Source organism: Cucumis melo, chromosome 5 (assembly GCF_025177605.1).
Source record: "Cucumis melo cultivar AY chromosome 5, USDA_Cmelo_AY_1.0, whole genome shotgun sequence".
Lineage (NCBI taxonomy): Eukaryota > Viridiplantae > Streptophyta > Magnoliopsida > Cucurbitales > Cucurbitaceae > Cucumis > Cucumis melo.
This window is the reverse complement of record NC_066861.1, coordinates 22,870,694-22,879,276: the sequence shown is the minus strand read 5'-3', so window position 1 is coordinate 22,879,276 and position 8,583 is coordinate 22,870,694. Positions and strand designations below refer to the sequence as shown.

General features: G+C 34.3%; 1 pseudogene; it reads left to right on the top strand.

Annotated features, from left to right (window-relative positions):
* Positions 1–608: 608 nt before the first annotated feature.
* LOC127149577 (ABC transporter C family member 2-like) lies at positions 609–2,092 on the top strand (annotated as a pseudogene).
* The last annotated feature ends 6,491 nt before the right edge of the window (positions 2,093–8,583 follow it).

Sequence of the window (8,583 nt, the reverse complement as noted above, 5' to 3'; positions counted from 1 at the left end):
CAAGCCGAGCCGAGCCGAGCCGAGCCGAGCCGAGCCGAGCCGAGCCACCTAAGCCTTCCTTCATTTCGGTTCACGGTGAGTCTTCGGTAAGGATTGTTCTGACGATTTCCCTAATGTTACCTCGTCCGATTCGAGTCTGAATGTTGATTTAAGTTATGGCCCTACTTTTTCCCTTGAAGGTAGTGCAGAGTTGACGCTTAAGTTCTCGGGTTCCGCGGCAGACCTGGTTGGAATTAGCTTCTTTCCCTGGGGTAAGTCAACGGATGACCTTTTAAAGCAACTGCTACTAAGGCCATCCACTAAAACTTTCGTGTTTCGTTTAGGTGGATCTGTTGAGCGTGGTTTCGATCTAGGGGCATAACCGAGTTTCAGGTAAGGGTTTTCCTACTACTGGACCCCGAGTCCAGGTTAAAACCGTAGTAATCCACAGGGGATTACACGTTAGTGACTGTGCTGAATATCTGTATGCGTGTTGACTGTTAAGTACTGATATTATATTTTGTCTGATGAAATTACACTGTGACTGCTATTTGTGGATTGAAATTATATATTGATGGACCTTAAAGTTACGGTTTAGTATGTATTAAACACTGTTCTGGATGTGGTTCATGGAGTTTGGACGGGGGAGGACAGTAAGTCCGGTTTTGGTTGGGTAGTCGTTTGGGCCTAGGGTTTCCCTATTGGTGTACGAATCGGTAATGCATATAGCAACTGAGGGTGTAGATGTTTAAACCTATACTATCTGACTGACAAAGCCTATGGCGGGACTGTAATATGAATGTCGTTGAGATGTGACTGATGTAGACAGTTTGGTAAGGGCTGAGGGGTAACGGTTAGCTTCATCTATGGGGTAGTGTGCCTTACGGATATGTGCATCCTTCGGGAGCACTAGACTGATATGTGTATCCTCCGGGAACACTAGACTGATATGTGCATCCTTCGGGAGCACTAGACTGATATGTGTATCCTCCGGGAACACTAGACTGATATGTGCATCCTTCGGGAGCACTAGACTGATATGTGTATCCTTCGGGAGCACTAGACTGATATGTGTATCCTCCGGGAACACTAGACTGATATGTGTATCCTTCGGGAGCACTAGACTGAGATGTGCGTTCTACGGAACCACTAGACTGTTATGTAGGGTACCCCCAAATAGGAAGTTAACTGTTGTTCCCTAACGGGCCCAGTAGTGGGTCCCTTACTGGGTATGTTTATACTCACCCTTTCTCTTCTTTAACTTTTCAGGTAGGGGTACAGCAAGGGGCAGATCGACGAGAGGCAGGAAGGATGCGTGAAGGCCATATGGACGCGTCCGTTTTTCTTTCGCTTCCGCTATGTATTTTGTCAGAATATTTTGATTATGATTTTTGGACTGGTGATTTGACATTTTATTTGGTGATTTTCTTTTTGAATTATTTAAAATAGGGCCCGAAACTGTCTTTTGTAAGGTTTATACTGTTTTAATGAATCGTATCTGGTCCGTTTTAAATTTTACGTTGAATAGATGAGTTTTGGTGTTTGGTAGTGACCTGAGCTTAGTCCGGAAAAGTTGGGTCGTTACATCTCAAGAAGTATGATGACTAGACTCGATAAGTAGATCTCCCATTTACGCACAATTTATCGAAGCTCTAAATGGTGTATCAACCATTCGTGCATACAAAGCTTATGATAGGATTGTTGAAACCAATGGAAAATCTATGGACAATAACATTAAGATTTAGCCTTGTGATGATAAGTGGAAACCAATGGCTAGCCATTCGCTTACAAACTGTGGGAGCTCTAATGATTTGGCTTACAGCAACTTTTGCAGTGATGGGGAATAGCAAAGAAAAAACCAACAAGCATTTGCATCCACCATGGACTTCTAATTACAAATGTTTTAACTATTACTTCTTTGTTGACAGATGTACTCACACTTGAAAGTATGTTTGAAAATAGTTTAAACTCGGTCAAGCGCATTGGGAGGTATATAGATTTAGCTTCGGAAGCACCATCAATTATCGAGAGCAATCGACCGCCGTCGGGATGGCCTTCGTTTGGAGTTATAAAATTTTATAGTGTTGTATTACGCTATAGACTCGAGCTCTGACTCGTCTTCATGGGATCTCTTTTAGTGTTTTTTGTAATGAAAAATGTTGGAATCGTTGGATGGGCTGGGGCTGGAAAATCAAGCATACTTAATGCTACTTAATGCTTTATTTCGGATTGTTGAACTAGAAATAGGAAGAATATTCATTGATGGTTTGGATATTGCAAAATTTGAATTGTGGGATTTGAGAAAAGTTGTTGGGATTATGCCAATCACCTGTTCTTTTTTTCAGGTAAAGGATGTGATCATATTTAATCATCTTGGTTTCTTAGGTCTCGTTCGGATAAGTCTAATTGGTTTTTGTAAATTTAGTTTTGTTAACACATCTTTCACCCGTGAGTTTCTGGCTTAGACATATTCTTTTTACTGATGTTTTAAAAAATTAGTACAAGTATTCAAAATTAAAATAAAAAGATAGTTTTTAAAAGTTTGCTTATATTTTTAGAACTTTACTTAAGAATAATACAATTATTGTACTTAAGAAAGATAAAGGTCATGGTAAAAAATGAAGAGAAAATAGTCTCAATTCTTAAAAACCAAAAACTTAAGAAAGATAAAGGGTTAACCAATTGGGTTATAGTTATAGCGTTTTCTTTCATTTTTCTCATTGTATTGTTTTGTTTTATGTAGGAAGTGTTAGGTTTAATCTAGATCCATTCCAAGAACACGCTGACATTAATCTTTGTTTTACGTTGTGCTTGGATGTTGAGGTATGTTTCATTGCGATCGACTTTTGTGAGAAATAATTTATGTGTGGAATTTGATAGCAGTCTAAGTTGGATGATTGTTTATTTAAATTTTTTGGTCAATTTGATAGTCTAACTTTTTCCTAAGATTGCCTTAGGCTTTGGTTTGTTTTGTAACTTGTAAAATTGATTTGCCGGAAACTTTGCTCCATTTTGTTGGATTCTTTGTATTGAATTCTTAATATTAGGATATATGCATGAAACTTTGTAACTAAAATTATTAGAGTTGGGTTATAATTAATCTGGTTGAGAGGCCGTTTCTTCCCCATTTTCTGCTCTCAAGCTGTCGAATTGAATCAACGAATTGATTGTAGCTCGGCCTTTGATAGCATTGTAATTCATAATTCTTTGCATTTTCTAGCTAAGCCTCTTGCTAAGTGAAACACACTTTGGTCGTGTCAAATATATTTGAATAACTTCTTTAGATGCTTATCAAGATTACAACTACCGTTCTTTAGGCTCAGCCACTTTTTAATTAGAAACAAATTAAAGGAAAGTGTGCATACAAAATAAAATATACGTCTCTTATACCTGAGATGATTGTGTAAGACACCTAAGTTTTTCTGGCATGTTTTTGCTCAACACTCCGACACTTGTTGGGACACATATCAAACATTTAGTTTTTTTTTCAACAAAAAATACCTTCTCATTAATATAATAATAATAAATAGAAATATAAATACACAAAGGATAAAATCTTTGAAGTGTAGCCACCTAATTTTATCCTACATTTTTTATTATTCTTTAAAATATTAATTGTAGCAATGGTTAAGATATTTTATTCATTTTATTTTGTTAAAAAAAAAGTAATTTTTTTATAATAATATAAAATCTTATAATAATTGTTATTATTATTTAAATCTTTCATTAATGAAAGTATCTATCTTAAAAAAAATCAATTTATCACGTTTATCATTTTAGAAAAAGAAATATTTTATTAATATCATATTTGACTTATCATTTTAGGAAAAAAGTAAAATAATTTATTTCATACAAAATTCTTTTAATTTATCTTTATCATTTTAGGAAAAAAAACAAAGTATTTTATTTTATTAATATCATATTTGATTTATCATTTTAGGAAAAAAGTAAAATAATTTATTTCATACAAAATTCTTTTAATTTATCTTTATCATTTTAGGAAAAAAAACAAAGTATTTTATTTTATACAAAATCTTTCAATATCATATTTTTACTATTTTAGAAAAAAAGAAATTCAATAAAATAACCTAATTTGATTTTATACTTATTTTTTCCTAATTTGTGGCACACCCCGGGGTCTATAAAAAGGGATCTTTTGTCATTTGAAAAAGAGAGAGAAAAAAAGTGTATTAGAAAGAATATCTACGAGAGAAAACAATTTTTTTTATTGCTTAGAGAATCTCTGTAGATTTTTTGTTGTTGTTGTTGCTGTTGTTGTTGTTGTTGTTGTTATTGCCAGAACTCTTCCCTCCCTATTTTGCCATTTTCTCTCAAAAATTCTAGCAATCTTCTTTACTCTTCTCTTTCCATTCTACCATTTTTCTCCCAAAAACTCCAACTATCTTTTTTATCCAATGAAAAGGTAATCTTCTAAGAGGTAAAAAGGCAATGAGTATTCCATTTGTTTGAGAGTTTCTTCCCTTTCTTTCTACTTTTTGTTTGCGAATTAAATTTGCATCTATAAAACAACTTGTTTTTATTTTTTTTACAAATTCTCTTGATATTCCCTACATATTCTTTTATATGTTTTCCTTTTTCTACTAACCACTTTCCTTTCAAGCTTTGATTTCAAGAATTTTTATTAACAATCATTCTCTTGGGTCTAACATCCTAACTTGCCACCAAGCTACAGTAAAAATTAAGAGTAAATATTTTTTTTCTTTTGTAAGTTAAATTGGTGAGTTCCTTATTCTTTTTCTTGGTTCTTGGCTTGCATCTAGCATATTACATTTTTCAATTAGTAAAAAAAATTAATTTTTCCTTAGATGATGTTTTTTGGTTTTTCAAACTTGTGCTAATCTATGAAGTATCATGCTATGTAAGTTTCATTATTATCTAATTTTAACATTTATGAATAGTGATAGACTAAATTTAAAACTATACGAGGATAAGATACAAAACTATGACTTCTCAATTTAAGCCATTAAAGATTTACTTATGTGTTGTATGTCAATGATAATGTTTTCTTGTGCTATGGTTCCCAGGGAAAAACAATGATTATTTGGATCAATGTATTGTCTACTATATTTTTTGCGTTGAATTTGATAAAAGAGGAACTACAAGAGATCTTTGATAACAACACTTCCCAATCCTCATGGTAAGAAAGTTTTAAAACTTACTTATTTTTCAACTGCATTTTATATATTATTTGGATTTTTGGAGTCACCTTCTGATGTAAATTTTTAGAGTGTTTGTTATTTGTTACATTGTTTGTTGTTTTCTCATAACATTGGTTGTAACTTTTGTTCTTGGAATAACTTTGATGATGATGTTAACTTAATTTATCAAAAACCTCTGTGGAGGGTAATCAAGATATGGAAGTGTGGATTTGGTAAGCATGCTTTATGTTTTGCAACCATAACTTAACTATTTTGTTTTAGGAATCATGTTGACATGTACTTAGGAATGTTGCTTTGATTATCCTACAGTGGTAGCCATTGAAAAAATATTTTGTGCAATCCACTTAGACATATGTTTTAGGATTCGTGTTGACATATATTTAGGAACTTGATACTTTGTTACGTTGACACCAAACATGTGTTGACATATAAGCCTTTATTCAATAGAAACAATATCGTCAAAGCACATTTCTTGACAATAATTGTGTGACGAAACATTTACAATGACAATATATTAGTGTCGAGTTATATTGAAAGATAACACACTTAAAGCGTCGTTATAAGAGTATTAATGACAATATATTTGTATCCAGTGATAGATAACGGTGACACATTTAAATTGTCAATGTAATAATATTAATGACAATATATTCGTGTCGAGTGATAGGTTACGGTGACACATTTAAAGTGTTAATGTAAGGATATTAATGACAATATATTCGTGTCAAGGTATATATAACAATTACACATTTAAAGCGTCAATATAAAGTTATTAATGACAATAAATTCGTGTCGAGTAATAGATAATGGTGACACATTTAAAGTTTCAATCTAAGAGTATTAATAACAATATATTAGTCTCAAGATATAGATAACGGTGACACATGATTTGCGTCAATATAAGGGTATTGATGACAACATATTGGTGTCGAGTTATAAATAACGGTGACATATTTATTGCGTCAAGGTAAAGGTATTAATGACACAATTTTGGTGTCATCTAAGCACATTTAGTGACACGTTTTCCAAAGTATTGTTAAATAGACTTTCTTGGCAGTGGCTTCAATGACACAAAAATTGGCTTCAATGACACAAAAATTGTGTCGTTGAAAGTCTTTATGACGCAAAACTTGCGTAGTTAAAACCTAAATTTGTAGTAGTGTTCCAATACAACTAATACTTCTATACGTTGTCCTTGTTTAAAGTGTGAAAATTGTCAAAAACATAAAGCCAATGATATAAGAGATCATTTATATTTTAATGTCATTGATGAAAGTTATAGGATTTGGTTTTGGCATGGTGAATATTCATCCTTCCATGGAGATTCCTCTAAGTGTATGTATGAAGAGAATGATGTTGGAAATATAAAAAAAATGGTTCAAATTGCTCATGAGCAATATTCAAAGGATCCAAGTGGTTTTGAGAAATTGCTTAATGATGTTGAACAGTCGTTATACGAAGGATGCAAAAAATTCACCAAATTGTCTACATTAATGAAGTTGTATAACTTAAAAGTTAGATATGGATGGAGTAACATTAGTTTCTCAAAACTCCTGAAAGCATTAAAAGACATCTTACCTTCTCCTAATGACCTCTCTACATCAATGTATGATGCAAAGAAAATGTTAGTTGCACTAGGAATGAAATATGAAAAGATTCATGCATGCCCTAATCATTGTTGCTTGTATCGAAAGGAATATGCCAACACAATTGTGTGCTCGGAATGTAGTGAGTCTAGGTGTGGTACTTTCCACCTATTCAACGATTTCAACAAATGTTTAGAAGTGTTGAATGTGCTAAAAACTTAACTTGGTATGTTAATGAAAGAGAAATTGAAGATAAATTGAGGCACCGTGATGACTCTCTAGCTTGGAAGTTAGTTAACACCATGTGGCCAAATTTTAGTTCTGTACTGTAACACCCCAAATTTTTTAAGTAAATTTCTTGACACTTGTACTAATTTTTGAAGGATTTAAAAATTTTTGGGTGTTAAAATTTATTTGGTTTAGAAGAGAAAAGAAAAAGAAAATGAAGGGTGTAAATTTTAATAATAATAATTTAATATGAATTTTATTATATTATTATTATTATATTATATTATTATTATTATTATTATTTTAGAAAAAACCTAAATCTCTCTTCTTCTCTCATGCGTGCCGCCAGCCCCCTTGCGTTTTCTTCTTCTTATTCTTCCTCTAGTCGCGCCTCTCCCCCAACTCTCATCTTCAATCTCTTCTCTCCTCTTCTCCGTCTGCCGCAGCCATCGAGCCCCTGTCTTCTCCCCGTGTATCGTTCGACGAAGCCCAGTCACCACCGCCACGCATCTCCTCGTTCGTCGGCCAGATCTATCTCTATTTGTGAAGTCTGGCAGTCACATGGTGGAGCAATTTACATCGCGTCTTCGGTCTTCCTCTATCCGTCGACTGCCAGCCATCTCAGTCCCTCTCCGTCCTTCGTTTGCTGCATCCTCGCAAGACCCAGCTACCGCGTCTGTCTTTATCCGACCCGACCCAAATCATCTTCTTTTCCAGCCGACACCTATTTAACCAAGCCGAACTGAGAACCAAGCCGAGCCGAACCGAGTCGACCCGAGGCGAGCTACCTCCCAAGCCAAGTCAATTTTCCAAGTTGATCTCCCTGTTCACCGAGCCACTTAAGTCGTTTCCCTCCACGCAGAGTCATGGTGAGTCTTTGGTAAGGGTGAGTTAGTGAGTTCCTAACGTTTTCTATAGCCGATTCGAGTATAAATGTTGAAATAAAATGTTAGACCTATTGGTTGGGTTAACTTTTGATCCTTGAAGTGTTAAAGAGGTGACGCTCGAATTCTTAGGTTTTACGGCAAATGTAGTTTGCAGTCAACTTTCATATACTTAGGTAAGTCTGTGGATGTTGCTTTGGAGCGTTTTAAATGTTGATTTTGGTGGTGTCATCGTTTAAATCCTTATGTTCGTGTATAGGTTGATTCGTTTGGACGTTGACTCAAACAAGGATTGTAGCTAAATCTTATGTAACGGATTTCTTACTACTAGACCCCAAACCGGGACTTGAAATATAGTAACTCATATGAAGATTACACAATAGCGACTGTACTAAACTGATTGATGCATGTATGCCTAGAAAACATCATTAGTATGCACTCTTGACTGATTAAAAGTTACATGATTGTTAGTTGTAGATTACATGTATATACATGTGAATGGGTTATTCTGCCGATGGAGTACGGATGCCCTAATGTTCTGTGTAATTTAGTTATATTGATGGACCGTGCTGTTAACTGAAATAGTAATGTCGATGGATTATGAAAACCTTGATGCTATGTATAGTTGAAGTATGTTGTTGGGCTGCTATTTATTGAGTTACGTCCTTAATGGACTAAGGGTTCGGGAACCTCATGTGTAGATTTTGTCTTCGCTGATGGACTGTG